This window comes from Salarias fasciatus, unplaced genomic scaffold, assembly GCF_902148845.1.
Source record: "Salarias fasciatus unplaced genomic scaffold, fSalaFa1.1, whole genome shotgun sequence".
In the NCBI taxonomy this organism is placed as follows: domain Eukaryota; kingdom Metazoa; phylum Chordata; class Actinopteri; order Blenniiformes; family Blenniidae; genus Salarias; species Salarias fasciatus.
Window position 1 is genome coordinate 42001 of NW_021941241.1, and position 15037 is coordinate 57037.

The 15037-nt window shown below is 43.9% G+C and overlaps 1 long non-coding RNA gene across 1 annotated transcript; it reads right to left on the reverse strand.

The window, feature by feature from the left end:
* Nucleotides 1–1609: 1609 nt before the first annotated feature.
* On the reverse strand, nt 1610–2904 carry LOC115384453 (uncharacterized). Its single transcript, XR_003930878.1, has 3 exons — nt 2833–2904; nt 2693–2752; nt 1610–2024 (listed from the first exon to the last, which is right to left on the reverse strand). It is a non-coding gene; the product is annotated as an uncharacterized LOC115384453 (long non-coding RNA).
* Nucleotides 2905–15037: the final 12133 nt, after the last annotated feature.

A 15037-nucleotide genomic window follows, 5' to 3' on the forward strand; every position in this document is an offset into this window, starting at 1 on the left:
TGGCCTCTTGACTCACACACTCACATTGCTGAGCGTGAGTGCAGGCCGTCACTTGCTGTAACACACACCGTTCTTATCAGAGTGTGTAAACAGCAGATGATGTATGTTTTGTCAGCGCTGAACACTCTGACAGGTTCCCGAGGCTTAAGCCATTACGGAGGTAACGACAGACGTCTCTCTGACAGCGGGGATCAGCGGAGGCTCCGCCGGCCGTCAGCCTTCATCTTTTCACCGGGACTCAGCGTTCGACTGAGAGAACAATGCCGGGATAAGTGTTTCGCTGAGGGTATTTCACCTGCGCCGCACACTGGGACGAGGTTCCCCCGGCTCACAAAGGGCCCGTCAAGGCGCCCCGCCTCGCCCCCGCCTCGCCCCGCTCAGACCTCTCACAATGGAAATCTGCTCTGAAGGCTCCTGCTCTCCTCCGTGTGTGACTTTCTAACCCTGGACGGCGTCGTGTGACGACTTGCTCGGGAGCAGATCGGCCTGTCATATCCGTCAGGCGGGTGTTTTGTTCTGGCATTAGGCAGCCAGAACACTGACGGGACCGTCGGAGCGCGGGCGGGCGCTGGTGCACGTCCAAACCACTTCTCCTCTGCAACCTCCGACGACACACACCGGCAGATTACAGTGATCTCTCGGAGCTCTGCGTCTGTGTGCAGCCGTGTCGCTCGGGACGACCCGGAGGCGGCGAAGACTCGGGGAGGCCGGCAACTGCAGCAACATCTGTTGACGACGCGGCCTTGGACGGGTCGTGGTCACGGTTCTGCCGTCACCAACAGCTCGCACAAATCTCCTGACAGTGTCAGAAATCCCACTGCAGCCAGTGGAAACACTGCTGGAGGAGAATCAGTCCCACCGAGCATTTTTCGGTCTAATGACGTCTAAATGACGTCTAATTGTTCTTCGACGTCTAGTCTAAAATTGGTCTACCAGTGGTCTAAAAATGAAAGTTTTTTAGCGGTCTAAGTTAGACGTCTTTTAGACGTCTAAGCATTAGCCGTCTTTTAGCCGTCTATTAGCCGTCTTTTAGCCGTCTACGTCTGTACGCCTCGTCTCATCTTAGACGTTTAAATAACCACTAATATACGTCTATTTGTAGACGTCTAAACTTAGACGTTTATTAGACGTTCATTTATATACCAAATTTATACGCCTCTTCTGATCTTAGACGTTTAAATAACCGCTAATGAACGTCTATTTATAGACGTATAAATTTAGACGTTTGCTAGACATTTACTTTTGTACCAGATCTAAACCCCTTACAAAAACTACTCGTCTTATAGATGTCTATTGAACGTATTAAGATATTCTAATAAAAATGCAGCCATTGCAATTTTTTTATTATTCACCAGAAACCTGTATTTTAACATTTTTTTTAATCTGAGCTCCTTTTTTAACCATTAGTACTGTAATCTAAACCAATACCTTTTAAATAAAATTCAAAAATATGAATGTCCAAAAAATATTTTTAATTTCTTTACACCACCAAAAGAGAAGCACAAACTCTAATACAAAGTACCGACATAAAATATAAGAAACATTTTTTTTTTTTTTAAATGTAACCCACTTCAGGGTATGTACACGTCACATACTAGGTTCGTAGGAGCCGAGTGAAACAACAACCACTGGACACAGAGGCAGAATGATTTGAAACTCTTTAGTTCCACAAAGATCTTAACAATACAAAACACAATAACATTACAACCTTGGGCCCATATACTAAGAAATAAAATAAAATAAATAAATGTCCAAATGGGAATGTTCCTCGGTGGTTTGGATCCAAAAGTCAAAGTCAAAAGTCAAGATTCAAGGATATCCAAGGAAAGCTTTCGTTGGTGCCGGTCAGTTGGACTGACACAAATCCTACCACTTAATCCGTTAAGTGGTGTGGCGGAATTAAAAGTTCTGCTTGAAGCACCGAAGGTGGACTGGGTGCTCGTCATCAGTTGGATCGCTCATCAGCTTCGTCAGACATGAAAGCTGAAGCTTCACTCTTTCCAAGCATCACAATAGAACCTGACCTGTATTTAGAAAACAGGTTTACAATCCAATTCAACGCACAGAACCTCTTCAAATGATCACCTAAATGTTCAGTTCAAGGTGGTTGTACAACACTGATAATCTTTATGAAGCAGGAATCAAAATACTATGGGTTACATGCTGAAAACCATAATTAATCTTAACAATTAAGAGTTTATCATGTCAAAATGTATTTTAATCAATTCAAAGGAATAATGTTTTAAAGATTTCATTCAACCAAGGAATTCTTACTTCTACATGAAGGCATAACATGTGCTTCCTCATGTGTTTCTCTCATTTTCTAGTTTTTTTTTAACATCAGAGAAGAGATTTTCACTGAAATACATCAGTTCTCATAACCTAACTAACTTAAATTACAGCTTTGCTGCTTCTAAGCAACTTAAATGAATTTAAAATGACTTCTTGTACTCCTGAACACATTTTAACTTCGCATCACATGTGCAAAAGATGAGGCATTTCACACAGTGAAACTCTCATAATGTGCTCATTCCAGTCAAATTTCACCATCAATCCAATAATATAAATGCTTTTAAGTGCAAAACATGAATCAAAAACAACTTAAGATGTACAAAACACCCTTAATTGAAACAGCATGGTCGCCTCACATCTCCACATACACACACATTGCAACACATGGGGACGAGCTTACCAATGGTTTTTTCAGGAGAAACGCGGCCGGAAAGAGCTTCAACGACGGTTTTTCCTCTCTCTGAAACGGAGTTTTCGGAGCATGGTATCAACAACTTCTTCATTTCTCAGTTTGACTGCGAAATTGTACAGTTTCCATACCTTTTTTCCCGTTTTTCTCTCTCACGCGGAAGTGAAGTGGCGTGCTCCATCTGTGTATTAGTGAGGTTAAACTGCTTCACTAGCGCGGCCTACTACTTCCGGTCTTCAAAATAAACTTCAGGTTTTTCAAAGTAAAATACAAAACACTTATAAACATAAGGAAATAATTAAATAATGACTGCAAATTAATGGATTGTATTTATTAACCCTTCTGGAGGTTGGTCATTGCAGTGAAAAAATAGAACAACTTGTAAATACAAAATTAAAACCAGAACAATAACAACAACAACATTTTTTTTTATATATATTTTTTTGTTTGTTTTATTGCTGCAAACCAAACCTTTAAAATCAAACTACACCACTGGTGTCCTGGGTCTCCTGTAACCCCCTCCACCAGTCCGAGCTGGGCCTGTTTGAAATGGAGTCCCATGGCCAAGCGGATTTGGTCGTCTGTAGCCTCCTTAAAATTCTTCCGAATTGCTTCTGCAAACAAAGCAATAGAACAAATGAAGAAAAACTGCAAATGTGGCTGCCTATTGTATTATGAATTTTGGTGAATTATGTGTATTATGGTCAAGTATTGGCATCTGAATATATCTCGTCTTCGAAGTTAAACAGTAAAATGTTTTGAAAATAGCCGAAGCAGAAGCTTTTAACCTCAATTCCTACAGAGAGAGCAGGCCCTTAATTAAAATAAGCAAATGCTAAATTAATGAATGACGGTAAAAAGACCAAACATTGCAAAAATAAAAAAATTTCTGTAGTAGTTGCTTCGACACCCACCTCTGTATGCCTGAAACAGCACTTCTTCGACCAACTTTTCCGCCGTTGTTTCAGTACAGTGGAGCACATGAGCACAAGGATTTCACAGTTGGAAGTAGCGCAGTCCACAGGCACAAGTTGAAGGCGTTTTCAGGTTATGGTCGTACAATCTCCACAAGACTGTAAAGTAGTTCAGTTTTATCACGGACTACTTCTCTCTGAGCGGAATAGCGTTTTCCCAGAAGTGGTTGCACGGTGCGTCACGTGAGCGTAGTACACCAAAGAGGTTTTTGTCAACAACGAAAGCAACATGGCGGCAGTCAGCGTTACAGAGGCTGAGAAAACACAACCGACATCTAATAATCTAAGGGAATTTCAGCCACAAACTTCGTTGTCGAGTGCTCAGCAGGATCTGGGCTTTCAGATTTACCGAAGGTTTTGGGGAGGTTTCATACGTTTTGATAGAATAACGCGAAAACACCGATCACTCCACTGTGAAAGCTGTGCACTGCAAAGACCTGGCTCTGCCATCAGATTTTTGTTTGATTTGTATTCTGAAGATGTAAAATGGTGTAATTATCGACACTGAAATGCAGGATATTAGACGTCTACATCTAAACTATACCTCATAACGATTATGGCTATTAAAGTGATTTCAATCCAATATTTAGAGATCAGTTTTGCAACGTGTAGTTATTGTTTTAAATACACAACTACTGAATGATGGATTAAATTCAGTTGTCTAGATTCGGTCTATATCTAGACGTTGAAATGCAGTAGAGATTTAGACGTCTAAATCTCGGCTATATTTATACTATACTGTATATCGCTCGATGGCTATCAGAATTATATCAGTTCAGTATTTGAAGATCAGTTCTGCAATATACAGTTATTGTTTTAAATAAACAACTTTTAAACAATGGATTAAATTCAGTTGTCTAGATTCGGTCTATATCTAGACGTTGAAATGCAGTAGAGATTTAGACGTCTAAATCTCGGCTATATTTATACTATACTGTATATCGCTCAACGGCTTTCATAATTATATTAGTTCAGTATTTGGAGATTAGCTCTGCACCTTACAGTTGTTTTTTTAAATAAATAATTATAGAATAATTGATTAAACTACAATGTCTAAATTCCGTCTAAAAACAGACGGAATCTAGACGGTTGAAATCAGGTCTAAAAAAATACTAGACGTCTACTAGCCGTCTATTGCTCAGTGGGGTGATGGGAGAAACACAGGTGCAGCCGACAAGTCCACCCACTGGAGAGAGGCATTCATTCATTTTTTTTTATTATTAATTATTTTTATTTATTGAATTATTTAATTATCATTATTATTAATTATTATTGTTATTATTAATTATTTGATTATTTATTCATTTATGATTTTATATTTGACTGAAGTCTTTGTATTTCATGTTTTTACCAATGTGGCAAATAACTAGACTTTCCACATGCATTGCTTCTACAGAATGGTAAATGGTCTACAGTGATAGAGCGCTCTTCCTCTGCATGACCCCAAAGCGCTTCACACTGCATTAACACATCTACCCATTCACACACACATTCACACACCAGTGGTGGCGGCCGACATGCAAGGCCCAAGGACACTTCGACCCGCAGACAGGGGGAAATAGGAATCGAACTAACAACCTCTCGATTGTAAGACGACTGCTCTCCCCTCTACAAAAGGCTTTTTGTGCATCATTTATTGAACATTATTATATGTTTGTTTCAAGCTTCAAGTCAGGATTGTCAGAACTCAGCTAAAAACGGCTCTGTAGTTCACTTCATGTGAGAATCATGTGGAAAAAATAATTTTCTATTTTGATCTAAAGGTCAGTAGGTATACAATATATATTCATTTCACTTATTTTAACAAATTTACTGATATATTTTGCAACAAAACAAACAAAAAGGCTGCTTTCTGTGAAGCTGTATGAAATTGCCCAAAAACACAAAATCATGTCAATAACTTTCTTTTTCTTCTTTTTGTTAAATTGCACCATCACGTCTGTTCTTTTCTGATTTAAAAGTTTTGTCCATTGTGTGATAATCCAGATCCCCACCAAGTCTTTTAGAGCCTTCAGAAAGTCCAAGTGCCTGCCCCGCCCTCTGGAAAAGTTATTTATGACGGTGTCGTTTGTCGTACATTCAAAGGCGGCATTACGCCGCCATTCATCTCCTGACAGCTCTGCTCTGAACCCCTGAAGAAAAGCTGGCAGATCAACTGAACGCCGGCTTCCAGAGGCACGCTGACATAAATCTGTCCAATTCTAGTCCTATTTTGACTCAAATAACACAAGTCACAGGAAGGAACATCTCCCAGACTCCATTTGAAAAGCACAACATGCCTGAAATTGTCACAGTGATGAGTTTCGCAGAGCCTGAGCCGTACAGCTGGGATGAGTTTGTTCAGGCAAATTGCTGTGAGAGTCCATCAGTGAAATGGAGACGGGCTTCTGGCCCCGGTCCAGCAAACAGCAGACCCACTGCAGGCATCCAGGAATCCTGATCTGCAGTCAGAGCAGCGAGGGGGAATAATGACGTGACCTGCAGAAACCTGTCCGTGGAAGAAGGGGAAACGTGTGAACACTGATCATAAAGGACTTTAAAAAAAAAAAAAAAACAAACAAAAAAAAAAACACAAAGTGAACAAAGTGCTAAATAAAACACACTTTACACCAGTGAAAACACACCGTTTTGGCATTTACAACTCATACTGAGCCACTAGAGGGAGCTGTTCTTTGTTTTTTTTTTTAATGAAACCACACACACACACACACACACACACACACACACACACACACACACATGGATAAAAGGCTAAATGTCTTGAGCTGGTTGGTATAGAAGAAACTGACAAACTGACAAAGCATGACGCATCAAAGGCAGGGGTGTCAAACATAAGGCCCCTAGGCCAAAAAAGAGCCCTCAAACAGCTCCGATCTGGCCAAATCAGCCAGAAAACTTTTTTTTTTTTTTGTTAAGTCTTTATTTTTCAAGAAGATTCCTTCAGCATAGCAGACACAACACAACAGTGAGGTGAGATATCAGTGATGCTGCCATGAAAGCTAACTAACTTGCATCATTCTCAAAGCCAGGCTGTCAGCCTGAGTATCTAGAAACACCCATAATGCAACAGGAAAAGTCTTCTGGATTCACTGGATTTTACAGCAGAAAGTCCCATTGAATTGTCCTTATGTTGAGACTCATTTTCTGGAGTTGATCACATATAAAGGTAAACTTTAGAGTTTAGATTTGATTTTCCGAATTCTCAATCTAGAATTTCAGTTTTAGCAGGTTAGAATCAACCCAGCAGATTCAGTTCAAAGCTTTGGTTTCTTGGAATGATGACAGCTGTAGCTCTTTCCTTCTGATTGCCGGCTGCAGCGAGGACCTTCGCTCTCTGATCCTGGCGATGTGGATTCAGAGCCGCTGCAGAGCCGGGAGCTTTCCCTTCAGTACCACCTCCACTCAGTCCGGCAGCAGTAGGAACAGAAAGTGAAATGAAATCCATCCAGCAGAGTGTTGTAAGCTATAAGGTGACTCACCTTTGAGTGTTTTCAGTCAAGTGTGAAAGACTTGCTGCTTCATTTAGCTTTCTATAATCATTTTACCAGCTAAAAACTGAAAGAATAACCTGATTTCCTGCATCATGACGAGTCAGCAGGGATCCTGTTTTCTGCACTTTGGTCCAAAATGCTTACACAGCAACACTTTCTAGAACAAAGGTGCCTAACATAAGGTCCCAGGACTAAAACTTTGCCACAAGAGGCTCCGCTGCGGTCTGCCAAACCATCGGGCAAATGGCAACATTTGAAAGAAAACATGACCTTTTGACTTTGGATTTTTTTGGATGTTTCTCTGTATTATTGACCCAGAGGTTTTAAAAAGTGTTTCTTTAATTGAGATTGTTGTTATTTTCTGCAGGAGTTGCTTTGTGCTACTAAAAACATAGATATTTTCATTTTGTTTACTCTGAGCTAAAACAAATTCAAATTTAAAGGCGGTATCTTTCCAGTCCAGCCCAGTCAAGATGGAAGTGGGGTGCATGTGGTCCCTGAAGTTAAATAAGTTTGATAGACCCTCATAGCGAGACGGTGGAAGTTCAAATAAACTATTAGAAAAATGATCGAAATGGAAAGAAAGACTTTCCTGGAACAAGAAAAAAAAACAACAACAGTGAGTGGAGCTACACTGATGACTTGTTGTTTTTCTCTTGGCAAATGAAGAATTTAATCAGTTCAATTATTATTTTTTAATTAAATATGACATTTAAACAAAGAGGACATGTCAGGTTTTTTCAGACAGATAACGGCTCCACATGATCAGATTCACTCACACGTCCATTTTCAAGACATGCGGGTGTTTTCTTCAGTATTTCCAGCAATCGGTTTAGTTTTTTTTGTAGACAAGGAGTGTTTCAGGTTAAGACCTGTTTTTTTCTCAAACCGCTCCACTGGCTCTATGTTTTAGTGTTTTCAGTCTTTTATTGTGAAGGCGGAGCCCCACAGCCGTGCTGTTGACCAGTGTCTGTTGACGAGCCTCCAGATTCCTCTTCCACTTGACAAGCCTCAAGAGGTATTGATTTGTTCGGGACGGGAGAGGTGAGTCCAGGGAGGTCAAGAAGAAAGAAAACTCAATATTAAGCTAAACAAAGTATTTGTTAGTGTGGAATCGCTCACTCTGGAAACACTCCCCTCAGTCCAAACTTTTGTTCTCACCGGGAGCGAGCTGCACCCTCCCGGCGTTCGGTCGGCCCGGTGTGGTTTCCGGATGACGAGCTTGGTTCGGGTGTAAGTCCCTCTGGACGCTGCAGGGCATCTCGCACTGCCGCGTTTCTAAAAAGTTGTGTTTTCGGTGGCTCCAGGCACCGTTGCCATGGAAACGGACCCCCAAAACACAAGAAAAGTGTTTTATTTCCCCTTGAAAAGTTGAAAAGTTGTCGTGTGAACGGAGCCTCGTTCTTTTGTTCTTTTCTTGGAACTCGTCTTCAACATCTCTGGAGAAATTCTTTCAGAAATGTTTCTAAAGGCGGATTTCATGGCTGAATGCTTCATTTTATCTCCCTGTGTCAAAGCCACGGAACTCTCTGAGTGAAGGGTGTGTCTCCAGGCTCTGGGCTGAAAATCAACCTGCTCTTATGTTGAACTTTGGACCCTTGACATCCCCGCGCTGTTTGTTAAATTTTCAATGATATGACAAAATGTTTTCACGTGAGCAGACACGCCGGCAAGAGCAACATTCACCAGATGCTCCGATACAGCTCCAAGTGAGCGTGATGCTGTTTTCAGTTTCCATATTCCCCCCTTTCAGCCGCACTGAGGTGTTTTCATTTCTTAAAACCTCCACATCTGTGGAGCGCAGCCAAAACACCGGAGGGGGACGAGTCCGTGCTCCCACCTTCACACGCTGCACGTGTGACCGCGCTCGCAATTAGCACAGCCGAGCCGATCCGCTCGGTCCAGCAAGTGGAAAATCATCCGAAAGTCTCACGAAGCCTGGAGTTCTGACAGTAACACGGCTGAGAGGGAACAGGTGGAGCTCCTTAAGAAAAGAGCGAAAGCATAACAAGGCCCCTGTGGTTTCCTAAGTGTGCCCTCATTTACAATGTATGCCCACATATATCAGGGTTATAATCATTAACAAGCGGTTCAGCAGGAGTTCAGCCGGCCTGTGGGAGCCTGTTCTGAAGGGGGGTATTTTGGTCCCTGACACCCACCCCTCCCCGAAACCACACGAGGGGGGGACTGACCAAATGTTATGGTTTCCCCCGTTTCACAGGGCTCAGCGACAACGATTTCCTTTCACTGCGCGGAGAAAATCAAACGGGGTAGAGTTGCAAATAATGGCTTCCCTCGGCGGCGGGCGAAGCCGGGTGCTGAAAATTCCCCCTCAGTGGCAAAGATTTAACACGCGTGACACATATGTTTGGAGCTACAATGCAAAAACAGAGGAAAAAAACAAGAAGGAACTCAATCTGACGGCGCTGCTGCAGGCGCCATTGTCCCACTTTGCCCCCAAAATAATGATTAAGGCTTCTATCGGGTGTCAGGAGCCTCGAGGCGCTCGGGGGCGTCTGACTGTCCTCTGAGTCCAGGCAGAAACGCGATCGCTGCGGCCAGACCGGGAAGAAAGCGCAGTCAAACCTGCGACAGTCACAAACTTTCAAGAGGTAACCATTAGACTTCTTTAAACATGCAGTCATAGCCTCTGGACGAGGCCGATCCCGAGGCTCCGCGTTCAGTGAGATCATTCAAATCTCAAAAGGCGGCGAACGTTTCACAGCTGGCCGAGCCCCCAGAACAGAACCACAGAAAGAAAAAGACACCTAAACAAACAGCTCTTAAAAAGTCAAGTACACACAGCTTTCAGGCTCTCAAGAAGCCTCTGTTGTGCAACAATTACCCCTTTTAGGATTGGCTAATCCTGAAATATGGGCCTGTGACTAATGGTGGAATTTAGCAAGAAATCAGCTCCAGTTTCACCAGGTTTTATTGACTCTAATGCAGGATGCAGATACCTGGGGCTATGATGAATGAGCGTGGGGATGCTGTCAGCTTCCTCCTCCTCCTCGTCGTCTTTCACTCTTGCCTTTGTGCAGGTGATAATGAAAAGTGTCAGAGAAGCATGTAGCAGGCGCTGCCAGCAGAAAGAGCTGTCACGTCAACGGCCAGCTGAATGGGCCGTTTTATTTCTTGTTGTTTTACGGGGCGAGGTGCCTCGAGGAGTTCTGCTTTTTATTCCGCCACCTTTATCAGAACTGCAGTGTTACATCTCACTGAGAAGCGTGCGCCGGCCTGCTCTGACATTTCAGCAGGAAGAGCCGCCGAGCAGAGTGTTTCTGAGACCAGGCTCCAGTCATGCTCCAGATCTGGAGCGTCGGCTTCATTACGGATATTTAAAACTCCTTCATCCCGCAGTGACAGATATGGAAACAATGGAGAGTTTGACAGCCAGGGAGTTTCAGGGAAATGCTGGAATTTCCTTTGAAGCAGACATAAGTCAGTGTTTGCATGGTGTCACCTGCGGAATGAAAAACGTGGATTCTTACCATGTGAAATGGATTTCATGTTGTAGCAGCTCAACAGCAGAGAGCCAAGCGTTTACTCAAGAACTGCTGCAAAAGTCATCAGTTCTGTCTTACAAACAAAAAAGAATACTTGAAACTGAACCTGATCACATTCAATCAATCAACAAATGTTGAACGTGGATCAATTAACGTTTCTGCCCAAACTAATCGATCAATCAACGAATTATTAACTCAGCCAATCAACTAACCTCTAGATGGACCAGTTGACCAACTGATCGATCTATTCAACTGACCTAATAATCAATCAGTCAACGACTCACTGTATCAATAAACCAAACTACCAGTCATCGTACAGATTAATCAGTGAAGTAATTCATCAACCAACCATGCGGTTGACAAATGGATGAGATCGATCAATCACTGAAACAACCGATCATTAAACCAATCAACCAACCTTTCTGCTCTCCAAGCTGAACTCGTCAATATAACATGTTTACCGACTTCAGTTGAGTCTTACCGGGTGGAAGTTTAATAAGTTTAACAAAGTTTTCAGATGCTCATTGCTGCCTCTTGTGGCACTAAATGGTATCGCAAGACATGATCGTTAGCTAATCACTTCGGTTGATTTCATTTTGTTTCTTGTTCTGATGCTTAAATATTTTAAGTTTTGTGAACGTTCGCTTCCGTTTAGGGGTAAATAAAGAAACAAACCTTAAAAATACTGGCTTATTGCTGCTTTACCTGCAGGAGCAGATCTGGTTAACGGTGTTTTTCGCTGTTCAGTGTCAGTAAAAGCAGCGTGAGGAGATCTTCACGCATATTCCTGAAAAGCATGGATACATATTTACATACAACCAAAGGCTGCTTTTGGCCACAACAGCCGCCGCAGACACTTGTTTGATGGCAAATAGGAATCTGATGAAAGAAACGCCTGCCTTTATAAGGAGCTGTTGCATAAATAACGTGTAAAACCTGTGCTCGGACCATTCTCCCATTCCGTATAAACAGAGGTGTGTATCATTAAAACATGAAAGCGGAACGAGGAGGGAACGATCGGCATGAGTTCCAAACAGCTGGGGAGCTTTTTCAATACGGTAGCCGAGAAAACAGAAATGATAAAGTCATTACAGCTCAGGGAGGAAGGAGGAGGAAGAGTTTATTCAGCTCTGCCAGATGTACGATCGCTGCACTGAGAGAGAGAGAGACAGAGAGAGAGAGAGAGAGAGAGAGAGAGAGAGAGAGAGAGACAGAGACAGAGAGATTACATCTTGGCAGTTGCAAAAGCCAACTGACTGCCTGACGTGAAATCCATCAACAGGCCGAGGCAACATCAACAAGTCACGCTCGCCGAGCCCAGGAGGCAAATATGATCAGGTGTTATTGTAGGAGTCATGCAAATGAAGCCAAAGTGATACAAGTTCAAAGGCAGAAGCCTCTGGAAGGAAGGAGCGCTCCCAAATGTTTCTCTGCAGCAGATGGCTGCTTTGGTTAGCAGAGAGAGGGAAGAAAAAGAAGACCTTCACCTGTTACCTGGTTGATTTAAAGCTTGACAGATTGACCTTTATTAGAGCCCCTCTGCAAACGCTAAACTCTGCTGAGTTTAACATGACAATGGCACTCAGAGCCTTAGAAAACACAGCTTTTTGAAATCGGCTCCCAATAATCGGTCCTTCATGTTTTGAATTTTCGCTGCACTGATGGCTAAAAACGCTTATCCACAGAACAGGAGAGAAAAAAAACCCCATTTCACCTCGTTTGATTCAAACTGACGGTGGGCCTGCCGGTAAGTATTCAGCCGCCTCTGACTCTGCCGTCTCTTGAATGCCGCTTCATTGGTGAAGTTCAGCACCATCTTCATGATGTCCCATCATCCCTCAGCTTCACACACGGGCTCACACAGGCAGGATCAACGTTCTCAACCCCTGGCTCTGGACGGGGACCAGTATGGCCCCGACAAGAAGTACATCACAACGCTGTGGATGACGTCTAATCAAGATGTCATTTCACATGACAGCATTTTCAGTCTGAATGAACTTGTTTGACTTGACAGGAAACAAACTACAGACTTCAACAAGGAGACAGTTTGTACTTCGTCACTGGTGTAAAATGAGTGTTTGACTGCCCCGACAGCTCTGAGTTATGAGCCGCTGGATGTGTATCACTCGCCTCACACGCTGTATTTTCACAACATGGACTGTGTCTCTTGTGGGCGCCGTCGTTCCCACGGGCCGGTCGATCATTTATTCTGAAGGTAAACCTCGGCGGTCCATCGGCGCTGGTGTTGACGGACGGCCAATGGAGCGAAGCCAAACAACATGGACGCAGGTGTTGGCGGTGTACAATCCGAGATCTCCGAGGTCCGGATCAAAGAGGGGGAAGGGGGTGGCGGGGTGGGGAGAACCAGCGATCCGCTTCACGGCTCATGCTGGAATTGATAGGATGATGTTTGAGGGTCTGATAAAGATCCCGCTCGTCCATCAAAACGTTAACACAGTTCTACTCAGGTGTAAAATAACGCTTGGGATGTTTCCTTCATGAAACACACCTCGCTCCAGTATCTCCTCCATCGGGCCTTTGTTTGGTTCTTATCGGCGTGGTCACAGTCCATCGTTCCTTCATTCGGTCAATCATATCTGCCTTGGTGGTGGCCGGCGATGATCGGGTATCAGCCAAATACCTGCATGCCCATACGGAGGGAACGGCAACACAATGGCTATTTCTTCTCCTGGTTCTGCACCTTCAGAGGAAAGTGGTTTGTCATCAGATGCTAAAATTTTATCGCCCTGAAGCAAACCCTGCAGGAGCTGCTGGGAAATCTACTGATGAGCAAGAATCTGTAGGATCGGACATGTGGAGGTGTCCTGAAGTCCATCTAATTTAAGAGTTTATTTCATGACTCACCAGTAACTTAGAAGCATTTTTCACATGTCTTTCTTTTGCTCTCTGTCCTCGTTTGCCTCAGTAGCTGAACACTGGATGTAACTGTAATCACACTACATGGGCCTGTACTGCAGGAAGGTGGCGGTCTGGCTCATCGTGTCGTTGATGGAACAATGCCGCTTTTACTCACGTTACACAAGTCTGATCATGGGAACAACTGGAGGATCGGTGGCGTCCTTCAGGCGTCTGTCCCTCAGCCGTGTGACGGCCGATCGCAGGGGTTTGGCAGGAGATCAGAGGGTGGCGTGGAGGCGGCGTGGAGGCGGCGTGGAGGCGTCGTGGAGGCGGAGCGCAGCTGTCGGACAGCAGGTCTGACAGCGGTCAGCCCAGTTCTGGTTCTGCTCCGATGTTTTCAGCAAACGGTGGGTCCTCGTGCAGGAAGAAGGACGAGTTGATCCAAGGGTTTTCTCAGGGTTAAGGTCGTTCTCAGCTTTGGACCCGTTGTCACGGCAACGGCTTCCAGTGGAAATGCTAAACTTTTGTTGTGTTCTGGGCTCCATGAAGATAAGGGGTCTCAGATGTGTGTGTGTGTGTGTGTGTGTGTGTGTGTGTGTGTGTGTGTGTGTGTGTGTGTGTTTTCTCTTTTTTTGCAGTTGTCAGATGTTTTATTCTTTTGCTGTAATTTTTGTAATATTATAAGTTTTAATAGTTTTTTTTTAAAGCCTTTTAACCCTTTGATTTAGGCTTTAAATTGAGCTGTATTATTATTTTTAATTTAAATTTTATTACTTAAAAAAAAAAATTAATTGCTTTTTTCCAGCTGATTCACCAGTTTTGACATCAGTATGTCAGTTTTTTAATTTTTAGCCTGTTCTAGCAGCTGAAACACTTTGGTTTGTTGTCCCATTTCACCTTTGATCAGGTTTCAGATATTTTATCCATTTCCACTGCTAGTCCTCGCTCGCGGCCTTCCAGTTGTATCGGGGATCTTTTAGTGTTCTGCATTCCTGACACTGGTGTCGATGTCGACGCATCCTTCATTATAAATTCCAGTTCCTCCAAGAGAGGCAGTTTCAGTTGAGCCAGCCTCCCAGATTCCCTCTTCTTTCAGCTTTTACCTGCAGATGTGAGCGTCTGGCACTGAGCCTGCCTCATCCAGTCTGCTACAAACAGCACTTCCAATAGGGGTGAGAACCAGGGCAGGGCGGCACACATTCTGAACACACATGTCGGCAGAGGGCTGGAACACCCCCCCCCCCCCCCCCCCCCCCCCCCCCCCCCCCCCCCCCCCCCCCCCCCCCCCCCCCCCCCCCCCCCCACTGTGTGACTGATAGCTTGGTATTCCTACATGTGAAGGCCGCACGGTGCATCGATGTGCCTGACGGCCTCAGTCTGGATTCACATGTGGCCACCCAGCGCTCCGGCCTCTCATCGCCCCCCCGCTGCCTCCAAATGTTGAACTCAATCAGGACTTAAGGGGGCGTCAATAAAACACACGACGGTGATATTTATTGGAATGAA